This window comes from Lolium rigidum, chromosome 1 (genome assembly GCF_022539505.1).
Source record: "Lolium rigidum isolate FL_2022 chromosome 1, APGP_CSIRO_Lrig_0.1, whole genome shotgun sequence".
NCBI lineage: Eukaryota > Viridiplantae > Streptophyta > Magnoliopsida > Poales > Poaceae > Lolium > Lolium rigidum.
Window position 1 is genome coordinate 290,239,309 of NC_061508.1, and position 6,809 is coordinate 290,246,117.

Sequence of the window (6,809 nt, forward strand, 5' to 3'; positions counted from 1 at the left end):
CACATATTGCATGCATCCCTTACCGGCAGCGAATCAGGGAGGGAAGGGATCGTTGTCTGTGATACAATTCACGACTGGGCAATTCACCCCTCAGCAATAAGGTCCCCAAACAACAATACAAATGATGTGTTATGTCATCACAATTTGAACTCACAAAGCCCACTGAGCTGCTGATACTAATGCAGGGCTCCTTCCCCACACCAGTGATCACATTAAAATTCTACAGGCTTGGGATCTACTAGACCAACGTTGGACAATATGATTGAAACAAAGGCGACAGTTACCTGCGGCTTGCTTCACAGAGTCAGTAGGTAAGTATACAATGGGGTCGGTGCCGTGAGTCAGAATCAAGGCACCGTTCAACCGTTTAGCTCAAATAGTCTTTGATTTCTTAAAGCATGAATGTATGCTGACAATTTAATCAGAAAGTGAGGACATGAGAACCAACCTGAGGTTGGGTGGTTAGGAGGGTGGTTGTACCCCCAGCCCACCAGAGTTCAAATCCCAGGTTTGACATCTGTGTGTCTCATTAAGGCGGAATATTCATTCAGTGGGAGGCGACGTTCCCGTCGACAGCGAGGCGCCAGTGGTGACTTCGTCAATTTCAAGATCCCCGCCGGCTCAGTCTTTCGAAGGTTCTCATAGGGGTAGGGTGTGCGTGTGTGCGTTCATAGGGGTGAGTGTATGCGCGTGTATGTGAGCGTCTGTGTTGTACTGTGTTTCTCAAAAAAAAAAAAAAAAGTGAGGACATAACACCAAAACTCAAGGAAAAGATTTTCAGTTCATTAACTATTGTATCTTTCATATATTGGATTTACCATGTGAATTACATTACAGCTATGTTCTTTTGCACGACAGATTTATGTAACACTCCATGTATTTGTGTAGGGAAAATCAAATATCGATATTTCTTAGGTCTGTCGGAATCGCTTAACAATATATTTTGCATGACTAGTGTAGAATAATGTCAAGCCAGTATAGTCCCGAGAAAACCATAAAAATGACACCAACCACTTAGTCTATGTATATAGCTAATCAATTGATTTAATGAGAAATCATTAATGCACATTTGGATAAAGGTGGTAAAAATGAGTTTAAGAAATTATTGTTCATCATTTAAGTGCTCTGAACAAAATATCTACTAAAAGAAAACATTGATAGCACACTGAAATAAAAGAAAGAAACGAAATCAAATCAAATCAAATCTGATATTTATTTATTTTAGCTGAGCATAAAGGATTAGTATGTTTTACATGAGAAATAGTAAATGTACCATGCGTAAGAAAACAAAAGGTGATATTTGTTACAACATTTAATAATATGTCAAGTACTATTTGTACTGTGATATCAACACATAACTTTTTATGGTGCTACATAAATATATCATTAATGATGGATCCAAGGTGTCTAGCAGTGGCGGACGCAGGAAAGAATTGGAGGGAGGGCACACCTCAAAAAAAAAAAAAAATTGCGCACCCCTTAAAATGTGAAAAACTTTTGCATAATGAAGTAATGAACAATATACAAGACAAATTCATTGCATTGGAGTTCAACAGTTCAACACATATATCCAGTCCATGCATATATCAAATGTGCATGATTACAATACAAATAGTTCAAAACATTACAAGGGTCTTTGATGCTTGTTTCTGAAAAATTAGCACAGTCTGGCTATTTCTCTTCATTTCTACACAATTGAAACATTCAAACATTACTACTTTAGCAATTTTATGTGTTCTTCATCATATAAGACTTAACATACATATGTACAGAGAGCAGTTTATATGAAAATAGCTGAAATGCACTAGCAGTTCATTCATACTACTGTGCGTCTGTGCTGAACAGAGACACAGAGTTAGAGATCAATATGTGCTGAATAGGTCATTAGCGGAATAGGACTCAGTGTTCGGTCTTGGTCAATGACTCAATGGTCAGTGCTGCGGCCGGCGGCCGGCGGTCATCGCGGGCGCGGTGCGGCGGCAGTGAGGGCAAACCTGCAGGGTGTAGAGGGCAGGGGGCGGACGGGACGCAGGCACGCAGCTCGGGCGGGCGAGCGCCGGACTGGGCAGAGACAACGCCACAGCGGGCGGGGCGCCGGGGCCGACGAGCAACGGCGGTGGCGGGGATGGGGTGGCAGACGGTGGGCAGCGCCGGGGCCGGGGCGGCGGGTGCAGGGCCGGCTCTGGCCCAGGGGCAAGAAGTGCGACGGCCCGGGGCCCAACCAAAACGGGGGGCCATTATTTCTGGCACAGTGCATACAGGAAAAGGTAGAAGAAAAAAAATTAGGCCCATCTAGCAAGCACGCAGCCTAAATTGGGCCCATTTATAGAATTCGCCCCGGGGCTCTCCAAATCCTAGAGCCGGCCCTAGGCGGGTGGCGGCTGCGTGCGGAATCGATGGCGTCGGGCGTGGTCGAGTGCGAATTCTGTGCGTCGGGGCGTGGATGGAATCGGGCCTTTCTTCATTTTTTCTTTGCTGTATAGGTTTGGGCCAGCAGAATTCTGGGTGGGCCACGCCCCCCCCCCCCCCGGCCCCCCGCTGCGTCCGCCCATGGTGTCTAGTGCCTTCAAACAAACAACCACCCTGAGTGAGCATAGCAGTAACACTAAAACAATAATTCAGTGAATATAGCTAGCGTGTATTTATTCATTTGCTTGGCCTTAATAAATATTGGCTGACATTGAATACTCTACTTACCATATAAATCAATAAATGTGGCACCCATTGAGAAAATAATGATGCAATTGAATGCACACTCATGAATTAATGTGTCAATTTATGATACTACCAATAAATACATATAAGTACATACGGAGTATCTCCAAATAATTAATTTCCCTTTGCCAGCTTCTATATAAGAGAACAAAGGAGCGGGCATGTTCAACAAGATACCAGCAAGGCAATACTACAAGAACATCGAGAGATAGTTCCCTTCTCGCTCGAAAACATAAAGAGAAAGAAAGAGGAGAAAGGTAGCTGGCATCCAGATGGCACTTGTGATCCACCGGCGCGACACGAGGGCCATGTACTCAGTGGCTCTTGTCCTCATGGCTCTAGCAGTCATGTCTTCTGTTTCAGTAATCTACTGTCAAGCGGGTAAGAACTTCTTGCTATCAGCTAACTCCATTGTTGACACAATATTGCAATTTCGTTATCGTCAAGAGTAATGCGGTAGTAACCTGGCCTGGTCGTTTACAACATGCGCAGCCGAGGTGATGGAGCGGGGTCACTGTTTCGGCGATATACTCTGCCAGGATGAACAGTGCCGACAGGCGTTCAGGAAAATGGGGTACGCAAACTGGAAGGATGCCTACTGCAGCTTCGAGAGTGAGATAAGGTACTGCTGCGTGGATAAATGATGAGGGTCCTTCTTTCTTACGTACTGCTTTGCATGGAAACGAAATGTTGGCCAGTGTTTATGTATGCAATTTATGAAATAAAACCAAGGGGAGAGAGTAAAGTTGGCCTTCATCTTCAGAGCTGCGACACTTTGCTCCGTTTTTGAGATCGTTCTCATTGGTTTTCATCACGCACCGTGCTGCAGCGTTGTGTCCCTCACTGCACATATTATGTGATAAGACTAGAGGCTGGGGCGCCCCATGGGGCGCCTCCTAGCCGGTGAGTGGCGGCCCAATCTCTTTCTAATAATGGTCCAACGGCCCAGTTACACTGAAAAAATCTATGCACATTACTGAGGCGTACATGTACTGAGGCGCAAGACAATTCTGCCACACAGTCACATGACCATCTAATTGGCCCTGCTTCCTGTCATAGTGAGATGTAAGACAGCTCAGTCCCACAAGGTCCAAACAACCTGAAACCCATAGTGTCGTCTGGAACCTTGATAGAGATCATTTCACATCTATATTCAGGATGGACGCAGTGGAACATGAACATGTCTATCCAACTTCACATGGTTTGCACAAGGGATACAGGCACTTAATACATATTGAAAAGGGGATTGAAATAGGTATATAAGGACCGATGAGGTTTAGTAGGTCCAGAGGAACGGAAGTACAGTGCTACATGCACCACAACATGATAATTACATGACAGTGGAAAATATACTAAAGAGGAAAGTGCAGCCAAACTTGGGGTACGAAGGTGCCAGCCATTTTTTTTGGCAAGGGCAGGTGCATCTTCTTCAGAATGGGCTCAAGCATGACCGCGGCTCGAACCTCGAGCACCTCCATGGCTGGTGAGATTCAACAAAGATAAAGTTTAGGCAATAGCATATAGTGTTTAAGCCTGTGACAGGCAATTCAATTTTATGTGTTAGGGTAACTAACACAAACACAAAATCATTTAGGTAATAATGATTTATACCATATTAACAAAAATATTAGGAACATCATGAAGTTTCAACAATAAGTCAACCAGGGTGAATAAGTGTAATCTTTAGATCCAATGACATGTAGATACTATGCTGGTCTTCCCTTGGGTAAGTGTGTTGCTCAGTCAGATTACATATCAGGAATGTTGATGATCATGCGGAGATATTAGGTAATTAGTTTCAAAATAGAATAAGGTTCAGCTGAGAATGAAAAAGGGTCTAAGAGAGCATAGTAGATTTAATGTCAGGTAGTGCATACCATAATAGATTAATTGCTAACCTAAATCTTTTTCCTACCAAACACAAAGCAAGGCAGGTAATTTTTCTTTAGTTGTAAAAAACAGGATAATGTCATGGATGACTAAAAGAACAATATGAGTTGACAGTGCTACATAGAAGAGAATAATATGCATCAGGCAAGCTCACCTTGAACTACCAAACAAAGGATCCTTGTGCAATATCATGAGAGAGTCCTTGTGAAGTACAATCTAGTGATGTCTAGCTTAAGCTTTGTCATAGCACATAGGTAGCACGAATTTATGAACAAATCTAAGAGGTAAGCTACATATGTACCTTTGTAAGATCAACAGTGCACGTATGAAGGTTGCCTCACCTGTTGGAACCACCGCATTGAGAATTTCTTGATGACGATCGGAGATGACACACACTTCCTTTGAGGGTGGTATGACCCTCGTCCTCAATATATGGAAAAACCATTGCCAGTTATCATTGTTCTCAATCTCTACCAATGCAAAAGCCAGTGGTACTAAACGGTTGCTCGCATCATTTGCTATTGCCACCAATAGTGTGCCCTTGTACTGCCCGGTCAAGAAGGTACCATCCACGGCTATGACGGGCCTACAATGTTCGAATGCCCTCGTGCATTGCTCGAATGACCAAAATGCACGGTGAAATACCCTCACTCTTTTACCGTCATGCAATGTCATTTTGGTTGCGGAAGGCTCCACCACATGCACCATGCCCGGGTTAGTTGCGGCCATCGCTAACAACAACCTAGGAACTCGGTTGTATGCTTCCTCCCAATCACCGTACAACATCTTGAATGCGGCTTGTTTGGCCTTCCATGCCTTCCCGTACTTCACGTCGTAGGCAAACCGGGATTTGACCGTATCTTGCACGGACCTAATGCTCATGGTAGGAAGTGATGATATCTCCGCTGAGAGCTTGTATGCAATGAACTCGGATGTGAGTTGACGGTGGTCCGGCTGCGCATCCCTGCCATCAAGCTTCGGCCCCCGACACATGTGAGTTGCTACACAACTTTTTATGTGCCAAGAGGGCCTTTTTTTGAAAGGTCTTGCACGGACAACCCATGGGCACCTTTTATCCACACATTTTAGCGTGTACCGCTTCTTCAAGTCGGAGTGAACAACGATGTAAGGGCGATGATGCTTAATGGAGAACTCCCTCAACCATATCTTTAATTCCAAGAAGGTATCAAATGTGGGCCCTTTAGATATCATAGCCGTCCTACCATCCACATCTCTCTTGGAAATTGGCCTAGCTCCAAGAAGTAAACTTTTGCCACCATCAACCACGGCTCCATCTGCAAGACTAACATCACGAAACAATGGTACCCGAATATCCCGTCCGGTTACCTTCTTGAAGATCTCGGCTCTTTCGGCTTCCTTAGCCGTCAAGCCATCCTCATCAACCTCCTCTTCGGGTCCATCATCATCCGAGTCCGACGCATAGCATCGGGAATAAAGAATGGAGTGGTCCATCTCCTCTTGCGTCAAATATTTATCCAAATCACCGCCATTGTTGTCATTCATCTCAAAACCATCATCACCATCGTCATGCTCGTCATACTCATTATCCAACGGAGGTTGTTGGGCAATGGGAGATTGGACAATGGGAGATTGGTGGCTTCTTCTTGGCTCATGGGTGGTGGACTCCTCTCTCGAACGGGGAGGAGGGCCGGTTAAGGTCAAGCTCGATACGAGCATCAACCGTCTTGGTTGCAAACAACTCCAAAGCCTTGTCTTGTGACCCGGCCACCGTCTCCTTGTAAACGGACCAACGTTGCTCGGAGTTGATCCACATTGTCTTCCAACGGGTGTGCATTTCAAACCCCACATTATGTCTTCCCTCTAGCTCAACACCATCATTTGGCTCATTCCAATTCAACTCAACCCTCACTTGTGCTACCACCTCCGCAAAGCTAGGGCTAAGGTCAAACACCAAGTCAACCTCTTCCGGGTCCGGCTCTATATGTTTCCCTTCAAGAAAGCATCCTTGTCCACATGATGAACATGAACAATTCTTTCCATCCCCCTAGCATAATGGGAACAACACATACACACATGTGTTCATTAGTTACCATAATCAACATAATCTACCCATACAAACTAGCACACTACCATTTCTCCTACTTCAACAACCCTAACATCCAACCAAATCCATCTCCACCCTCAAATCAACCAAATCCACATCTATCTGTGGCAGCTGATGT

At 44.7% G+C, this 6,809-nt stretch overlaps 1 long non-coding RNA gene across 1 annotated transcript; it reads right to left on the minus strand.

Moving 5' to 3' along the window:
• Window positions 1-3,958: 3,958 nt before the first annotated feature.
• Window positions 3,959-4,954, minus strand: LOC124683905. Its single transcript, XR_006996856.1, has 2 exons — window positions 4,760-4,954; window positions 3,959-4,195 (listed from the first exon to the last, which is right to left on the minus strand). It is a non-coding gene; the product is annotated as an uncharacterized LOC124683905 (long non-coding RNA).
• Window positions 4,955-6,809: the final 1,855 nt, after the last annotated feature.